Genomic DNA, 9,750 nt, shown 5'->3' with positions numbered 1-9,750 from the left:
CTGTGAGGATGACATGTGTTAACATGTGCCTGGCGTTTGCTCCAGTTCCTGGCACACAGGCAGTGCTATCTAGTATTACTCTTCCAGAAACCTGGAAGAAGTTCAGAGGTTCTGGCTTTGCATGTGGAACCACCCAGAGAGAGGGAGATTCATGAGCATCGATGTAGCCAGAGGTGGCTTCAGAGTTCCTGGAGAAGTGATTTAGTCAGATCCTGCAGCTTGGACAGAGCTTGCACAGGAGAAGGAAAGTGGAGAGGGCTTTGTGGAGGAGGGGAGGGGAGTAGGGTCAAGAGGATGCCTGTCTGGTTAAGAAGGAGGGTGTTGGTTGAGGAGCAGAGGGAGAATTGGGCATGGCCAGACAAGGGGGATGAGGCCTAAAAGCAAGGACTGAGGGACCCTCAAAATCATGTCTTCCAGCATCCCCATCTGACACATAGGGACCCCAAGGCCAGGCAGGGAAAGTTACTTGCCCAGGGAGCCAGCCACACATGCTGCCTTTCGTTCACTGACCAAACACCCCATCCATTGGTGCTCCGCCTCTGAAGCTGGATCATGCTGAGCTGGGCAGGCATGCTTCTCTGCTGTGGAGAAGAAACTCTGTGGCTCCCAAGGCCCCATCTCAGAGTCTGGACACCCCTGGAGAATTGTAAGACTTCCTTGAATTGAACACAAATCCTTCTTTCTGTGGTTAATGGTGAATGCTACCTCTTTGCAGGGTGGGCAAAGAAACTGGCCCCCAGGCTGCAAGGACGCCCTGGACTGTTCAGAGGCAACAGCTTATGCCGGGAATTCAGTCGCCGCCGTCCATTGGTCAGTAATTAACCAGGCCTCATCTGGACAGCCATAAGAATGCCGGGGCCGTTAGCTGGGATGGGAGTATGCTATGTGTACATCTCCTCTGGGGATCACCCCCAACTGTTTGCTCCAGGAAGCGGGTGGCAAGTCTGCACAACCTGGTCTCTATCTCCAGGTGACTGGCCTTGAGGTAGGTGCCACCCTAGCCAGAGGACCCAAACCACCCATGGACTGACCCATGGGCAATGGGCAGGCAACTCACTCACAAATAGCCAAGGCTGCTCCCACTGAGAAGGGCCCGGTCGAGGCCACCCAGAGGTCAGAGGAAGTTCCTGGCTGTGAGGCCCTCTGCAAAGGTCCACATGAGGACTGTGGGCTGCTTTTGAAATAAACCACTCCCAATTTTCTATCCAGTGCGTGTCCTTTACAGAGACCTTCTCACAAAGGGCATAGGTCATTTTAAAAAGTGTATTTGTCAAATAATAAAACAAATAATATTTGTTATAAACAACACAAGTAATTTTATTATTAAGTATTAATATTAATTTGCTTTTTTTTTTAAGACAGGGTCTCACTCTGTTGCCCAGGCTGAATGCAGTGATGCAATCACAGCTCATTGCAGCCTCGAACTCCAGGCTCAAGAGATCCTCCCACCTCAGCCTTCTGAGTAGCTGGTACTACAGGTGTGTCCCACCACCCTCGGCTAATTTTTTTATTTTTATTTTTTATTTTTTATTTTTTTTTTTGAGATGGAGTCTCACTCTGTCACCCAGGCTGGAGTGCAGTGGTGCAATCTCAGCTCACAGCAACCTCCACCTCCCAGGCTCAAGCAGTTCTCCTGCCTCAGCCACCCGAGTAGCTGGGACTACAGGCGCACACCACCATGCCTGGCTAATTTTTTGTATTATTAGTAGAGACGGGTTTCACCATATTGGCCAGGTTGGTCTCAAACTCCTGACCTCATGATCTACCTGCCTCAGCTTCCTGAAGTGCTGAGATTACAAGCATGAGCCACCATGCCCGGTTGGCTATTTTTTTTTTTTTTTTTTTGTAGAGACAGGAGTCTCACTGTGTTGCCCAGGCTGGTTTTGAACTCCTGGACTCAAGCTATCCTCCTGCTTTGCCCTCCCAAAATGCTGGAATTACAGGTGCGAACCACGGAGCCTGGCCTTAAAGAGCTCTCTTAACTCATGATGATAACTCAGCTCTGGCAGAGATCAAACCAGCAGCTCTGTATGTGTGATTGACCAGCACACGACAGATCCAAGTCCTTATTGCGCAGCCTGCACAGGATCAGAACATGGCCAAATTCTAACTGGATAAACAGCCGGGGACATTGCTGTACTTTAATTGGATGACCTATACAGGAACACTCCATTGCTACATTCTGATTGGCTAAATGTACTTCTGTCCAAGTTCATGAGGCACCTGTGCAAGGTGGCATGTTGCAGAAACCAATCTAACAACAACTTGAAGCTGCTCATGGTCATATTTCTCATGTTACCTTCCAGTTTCATTGCTCAATCTACAGTCTGACAGTGTCTAGAAAGAAGGATTTGGCAGATGAAAAGTCCCAAACCTACGCTCTCTTCCCGAAAGAAAGGCTGAGCTGGGTGCAGTGGCTCATGCCTGTAACCTCAGCCCTTTGGGAGGCTGAGGGGGACGGATCTCTTGAGGTCAGGAGTTCAAGACCAGCCTGGCCAACATGGTGAAACCCCATCTCTACTAAAAATACAAAAAAATTAGTTGGGCATGGTGGCGGGCACCTGTAATCCCAGCAACCCGGGAAGCTGAGGCAGGAGAATGGCTTGAACCCAGGAGACAGAAGTTGCGGTGAGCCGAGATTGGGCCACTGCATTCCAGACTGGGTGACAGAGCGAGGCTCTGTCTCGAAAAAACAAAACAACAACAACAACAACAACAAAACGCTGAAACAGCTCACAATTTTGTTGACAATTAACGTCTACAGTCCTTATTGGTGAGAGCTCTCACTTGCAGGGCAATCAACATATGCCAGGTGCTGGGCTTCACAGGCAACACCTCATTTAATCCTCACAACAACCCAATGAGGCGAGCAGCAATATGTTTTCCCACTTTACAGGTAAAGAAACTGAGATTCAGAAAGGGCCAGAAGTTGTCCAAAGCAAAGCCATGTGCCTAGAAAGAATCTGAGTTGGGATTCACACCCATATCTGCCTAATCTTTACCCTGGGTTGTTTCTCAGTTTGAAAATGAAACCAAAATGTGCTGCTGGACAGAAACCAGCATTCTGCTTCTTCCCAGTGGGCAGGAAGGGTGTTTGTGGTGGTCCGGTCCAGGCCTACAGTCAGCACCGGGACATCCACAAAGATGGCAAAATATTGAAATGCTTCCAAACTGGTTCATAAGCAGCTGCTGTCCTGAGTCCCCCAAGGGTCTCTCAACCTTCTTGATTCTCCAGGGGTACTATCCCCTACCCTCAAGCCTTCCAGACCTCTCCACAATCCAGTGACTGAAGGGCTAATGCCCAGCCCACCAGGGGATCTTGGCACATTCCCATCTCCAGTACATGGGTCAATGCCTGTGCTATCTAGGGCAATAAATATTTGAAATATCACTCAGGTAATGCAAGATCCATAGCTTGGCAGCTTATGGTAAATTACCTCACCCAAATGACCTAGATATTCTTCCCTCCTTCCAGAATAATGCTTGTCTCACCATCTGTTTTGAGAATGGGCTGATATCTAGCACATAAAAGTCTGACATAGAGTAAGCCCCCAGTCCATGGAAGTATGTTGTGTTATTATAATTACAACTTATTGCTAAAGTGGGTCTGCACTTTCTAGAATATTCTGTACCCTAGCATTTCTCAATAGGTGCTCAATAGCATTCTAGACCCAAGAGATGCTCTACTATATTTATAAAAAAAAAAAAAGGCCAGGCGCAGTGGCTCACGCCTGTAATCCCAGCACTTTGGGAGACCAAGGCAGGCAGATCACCTGAGGTCAGGAGTTCGAGATCAGCCTGACCAACATGGAGAAACCTCGTCTCTACTAAAAATACAAAGTTAGCCAGGCTTGGTGTCGCATGCCTGTAATCCCAGCTACTCAGGAGTCTGAAGCAGGAGAATCGCTTGAACCCGGGAGGCGGAGGTTGTGGTGAGCCGGGATCGCACTATTGCACTCCAGCCTGGGCAACAAGAGGGAAATTCCATCTCCAAAAAAAAAAAAATTCTGAGGTCAAGCAAATTTGGGAAACTGCAGATGCTCAGAGATTCACAGTGTGCGTTAACTATAAAGGATCTGAGAAAGTGCATTCGATAAATCGGATTTGTATCATTTAATCCTTAGATCATGTGATCCCAAATCTATCTGAGGTGGGACGGTTAGGTGGGTGGGTAAAAATGGATGGACATCCTCCAGAATTTAATTTGGAAACATCTGTTCCTAGCCAAAACCAAGACAGGATTCCCAAGTAATGATAGGGGCGTGTGTGCATGTGTGTGTGCGTGCGTGTGTGTATGTGTGTGTGGGTATTTCACCTGCAAATTGAGGCCATTTCCAAAGAGGGATCTAGCATTTTGCGCCTGGGTTGGAAGAGGGCGTCTACGATGCGGAGGCTCACACCTGTGAGATATCACCGGGCTTCGTCTCAGCCTCACCCCCCTCCCTCCCAGGGGATGCAAAGTGATGCCAGGCAGTGTGGGGTGGTGTCCACCTGAGAAGGCTTCCTGCAGGGAGGGAGTGTGGAGCCAGCTAAAGTGGAGGGGTGGGGTCCAGATGGGCAAAGACGAGGGTGGAGGTGAAAATGCCACTCCCCTGGGACACATGGCACCTTCCAAACCACACAATGCCCTGTCCAAGCCAGCTCTTGGCTTTCTGCCCTGGCCTCTAGCTCTCCTGCTTCCTTCCCCTCCTCCCCTCCCAGGTCTAGAACCATCTCCTGAGTCAGCTCTGGGCTTCCTGCTAGGAGCTCAGACCCCTTCCTGCTCAGGGAAGGTAGGGCTACCTGAGGGACTGTACCTTGGGGGTGGGGACTGGAGACTCACCGACAGTGCACAGCCCAAAAGGAACAGAGTGCAAGACCAAGTCTGTTTGCTCACCCCTGGGGTTAACCCTGAGACTCAACCCTCTCACCCACAACCACTTCTCTTATGGGGAAGGGGTAGGAACTGCCTGTGCCTGGGGCTGGGGAAGTGAGAGGGAGCCCCAGGGATGGGAATCAAACTCAGGCTGGAGGTAGGACTGGCCTTTCTCTGGCCCCCCGGGAGACCCAGAGCCAGTCTGGGAGTGAGAGGTGAGCCGGGAGCGGCCGTGTGAGCCCAGGCGCCAGGCGGGTTCCTCCACCCCAGCCCAGGGGAGCGGTCTAGATCCCTCCCGCCCTCCCTCTCAGCTGACAGGGCAGGGCCAGGCAAGCATGCAGGGACCTGGAACCGAAACTCAGCAAAGAGTGTCACCCCAGGGACCCTCGCCCAGCAAGCCTCCGAGCACCCTGGCGCCTGCCCCGCCCCAGAGCCATGCCTCCCAGAAAGGGGGCTAGTGGGAACCGCAAAGCAATGGCAGAAAGAGAAGTCTTTGGAGTCAGACTGACACACGTTTCCTGAGCCCTGTCATGTTTCAGGCCCTGAGCTTGATTCTAGAAACACAGTGGGGCCAAAACCAGACATGGCTTCCTGCACCATGTGTGGCCTCAGCCTGGTCACTCCGCCTCTCTGAGCTTTAGCTGCCACCTCTATACCATGGGGCTCCTAACTCTCTGTTGCCTGGGTTGCTTTGAAGATTAACTGAGCTAAGCCTTGTATGTGACACCCTGCATAGGGTAGGTGCTCAATAAGGGGTAATTACCAACGTGACAGGGGCTGTGTTGAAGAAAGCTCCCTGCGCGGAAGGCCGGCTTTGCCCAGGTTTGCCGTCTGCCTGTTTCTAGATCTTAATTCCAGTCCTCTCTGCGTGACCTCGGCAGGACCTGCCCTACCCTTCTCTGGTCCTCACTTCCCTCTCCTCTGAAATGGGGTCGCAGTCCCTATGCCAGCTGCTTCCTAGGATCAAGCGAAAGCCTTTGGACCCAATAAAGAAGGTTCCCCTAGGGCAGAGAGGGATAGGCTTAGCACTGATTTTCAAACTACAGGTCACGACCCATTACGAGTCTTGCAGGACATGCAGTGGCTGTTGCCAGAATTTTCTTTTAATTGATTAGAAGGTATCTTGCATAGTAAGGATATGTTTTTACTTTGGGAAATTTTTATTTCAGTTAAATATCGATATATATGTTTCCTAAGTCATAGGAACACATATATCAAAATGTTTTTCTTTTCTTTTTTTTTTTTTGAGACGGAGTCTCGCTCTGTTGCCCAGGCTGGAGTGCAGTGGCCGGATCTCAGCCCACTGCAAGCTCCGCCTCCCGGGTTTACAAGCCATTCTCCTGCCTCAGCCTCCCGAGTAGCTGGGACTACAGGCGCCCGCCACCTCGCCCGGCTAGTTTTTTTGTATTTTTTAGTAGAGACGGGGTTTCACCATGTTAGCCAAGGTGGTCTCGATCTCCTGACCTCGTGATCCGCCCGTCTCGGCCTCCCAAAGTGCTGGGATTACAGGCTTGAGCCACTGCGCCCGGCTCAAAATGTTTTTCTTCCTGTGGGGAAGATGTACTTGATGTACAAGCAAAGCTCTTGGCACAGGGCTGGCCCACAGTAAGTCTAAAGAAATGTTAGCAATTTTTACTCAAAATATATTGTTCAACAAAAAAGCAACTGGTAATGGTTAAGAACACAATCTCTGGGGTCAGAAGAGTTTGAGTTTGGGTCCTCACTCTGCCCCTATTAATGGAGTGACGCTGGGCAAGTTACTTTAGCTGTCTGTGCCTCAGTTTCCTCTTGTGTACAAAGGGGACAGAAATAACACCTACCGGCCAGGTGCAGTGGCTCATGCCTGTAATCCCAGTGTTTTGGGAGGCCAAAGTGAGAGACCTGCTTGAGGCCAGGAGTTCAAGACCAACCTGGGCAACATAGCAAGACCCTGTTTCTAAAAAAAAAAAAAAAAAAAAAAAACTTAGCTGAGACCAGGCATGGTGGCTCACATCTGTAACCTCAGCACTTTGGGAGGCCAAGGCAGGCAGATCATTTGCGGTCAGGAGTTCAAGACCAGCCTGGCCAACATGGTAAAACCCCGCCTCTACTAAAAATACAAAAAGTAGCCAGGTGTGGTGGTGCCTGCCTGTAATCCCAGCTACTCCAGAGGAGGGAGAATCCCTTGAACTGGGAGGTGGAGGTTGCAGTGAGCAGAGATCATGCCACCACACTCCAGCCCGGGTGACAGAGCAAGGCTCCGTCTCAAAAAAAATCAGTTGGGCATGGTGAAGCATGCATGTAGTTTGAGCTACTTGGGAGGCCGAGGTGGAAGGATTACTTGAGCCCAGGAAGCTGAGGCTACAGAGAGCTGTGACTGCACCACTGCACTCTAGCCTGGGCAACAGAGAAAGACCCAGTCTCTAAAAAAATAAATAAAAAAGAAAGAAAGAATACGTACCTCGTTAGTACTTAGAACAGTGCTTGGCACGAGGTTTGGTGGGCGTCAGACTCAGAATGAAGAGGAAGGCAGGCCTCAGAGGGGGTGGCCTCTGTAAGTGGGAGTGGGGTCTACTGCCCCCTCCCCAGTGGAGAAGGCTGCTCTGGCCCAGCCCCAGCCCCCCTTACTTTACAGATGAGAAGCCTGTGGCGCTGAACCATTGAGTGACTTGTCAGTCACTGAGGCCCTGGAGCCTTCTGCCTCCTGGGCCAGGGATTTCCACCTCATACTGCCTCTTGGGCTAGACAGAATACTTGACCCTCTGATGTCCTCTCTGTAAAATGGGGGCAGTAAATAGTTGACCTCTTAGGGTTGACTAAATGACATCCTTGATGTACAAGCAAAGCTCTTGGCACAGGGCTGGCCCACAGTAAGTCTAAAGAAATGTTAGCAATTTTTACTCAAAATATATTGTTCAACAAAAAAGGCAGGTTATAAAATAATATGTACAGTATGAGCTCATTTTGTACAAGTGAAAAAAAAAAAAAAAAAGGCGTGTGGTCTGCACGTACCTCCCAGGCAGCTCACAGTGATCATTTCTAGGAGTGGAGTGGGTGGCGGGGAGGGGAGGCGTTAGAGGTATGCCTTTGGTTTTTGCTTGTTGTAGCTAAAGTTTCTAGTTCTAATTATTCTACAGCTAATGTGTATTGCTTTTATGTAAAGGAAAAAGAGAGGTATTTTTGTCACCATAAATAAGAATGACTATCCACCTCAGCTGACTCATGCGATGTCCCCAGGCCAACACGTGGGCTGAACCCAGGCCGCCTTCCACGGAAAACCACCAGGTGTGCCATTGTGGTTTGGGGCACCGGCGCACCAAGCAGCGGCCTGCTTTGCATTTTCTTTTTTTTGTTTGTTCACAGTGACAGCTGATGACCCACTGGTGGCATTCTGTGTAACAAACACATGCCAAAGATTGTAGATTTCGCATGCAGGAGGGAGGGAGGGAGGTAAAGGCACGCTGGAGTTTATCAAGCGATAAGTCCTGGCATCTTCCTTATATAAAACCGAGGCTGGGAGTGGACAGTGATAAGGGTTGGGGACAGATATTCTGTAGGCTGTGATGCCACACCAAGAGGAAGAATGAAGGGAGGGGTACATGGAAGGAGATGGTGGCTGAGGCAGGAGGGCACGGGGAAGAAAGGGAGGTGGTTCAGAGGCTGCTCCCCCACCTGCTGGGTCTTTTCCAGGGCCTTCCCAGGAGTTCACCTGATGCTAAGTAGCAGGGGGGTGTGTGCAGCAGTGGTGTGTGGGAGGTGGGGATGTATGCCCTGGGGCAGATGGGGGAATCAGGAAAGAGATTCTGTTTGGGCCAAGAAAGGGATATTGAGGCTGTAGAGGGCTGGGGAATCATGTTCAACGGTGAGCATGGGGAAAGATGGATACAAGATGGACCCTTTTAAAGACACGTGCTTTTAGGGAGCCTGTGGTTTCATGGGTCTCCAGAAGCATCCAGAAATCTTTCCTCTGACAGCACCCTGGCTGCCCATCCCCTATCGCAGGGTAGGTAGAACTGTCTATCTCCTACGATCCACAGCAGCCATCCCCCAGCCGAGCCCCATCTCAGCCTCCTGAGGCTCAGTCCCCCTCTCCCACTCTCGAGGCCCAGCCCCCGTCTCAGCCTCCCAAGGCCCAGCACAGTCTCAGCCTCCAGAAGCTCAGCACAGTCTCCCTTCATCTTGGTCAAGCCCTGACAGGGCCGAGAGATAGAAGATGCCCAGTGAGCACCCAGTAAACACCCGAGTCTGAAGATGAGTGCGATCTGAGTGGTGAGTGACTCACCTGTGCCTGAGGCTCAGGAGACTCACCTCCCAGGTTCCCCTTTAGCTCGATGTGATCTGAGCTTGGGAGCATCGTGGAACAGGTCCCTGCCTTTTGTTCCATCTGCACAGCAGGGTTAGTCCTGCTCGGCTCCATCTCTGAAGAGGAAGAGTCGGAAAAAGGGATTTTACAGAGTTGAAGGGGAAGAGAGAGGACACAGGACACCGATTCCAAGCAGGCACGTCCTGCATGTGCCTGCTGGCTTTGGGGAACTTGGCGGCCACTGAGGGACTGGACAAGAAGGAAAGGTTGGCCAGGGCCTGGGTTGCCAGATTCAGCGGCTTGGCTGGAGCCTATAAGCAGGAGAAGGCCAGGAACAGGATCTGAGAAGAGAGGACCAGACCCAGGAAGAAAGCTGAGACACTGCTGTCTGGGAGGAGCCAAGAGCTTGGTTTACTGTACAAGGAGGAAAAGCTGAGGCCTCTGCCAGGGCAATCATCAGAGGACACTGCTCCAGGGAAAACTGCCTCCCACTTCCTGGACCTCTGGGAGCAATAGAGAGGTACATGTCAGCAGTGCCTCCTGCTGGACAGTCCCAACATTACACTATTTGTCCAATGTCAGAAACAGAACATAAGACGGATGTATCTGGAAT

The sequence above is a fragment of the Rhinopithecus roxellana genome, chromosome 12, assembly GCF_007565055.1.
Source record: "Rhinopithecus roxellana isolate Shanxi Qingling chromosome 12, ASM756505v1, whole genome shotgun sequence".
NCBI classification, from domain to species: Eukaryota; Metazoa; Chordata; class Mammalia; order Primates; family Cercopithecidae; genus Rhinopithecus; species Rhinopithecus roxellana.
Note: the sequence above shows the minus strand (reverse complement) of the source record.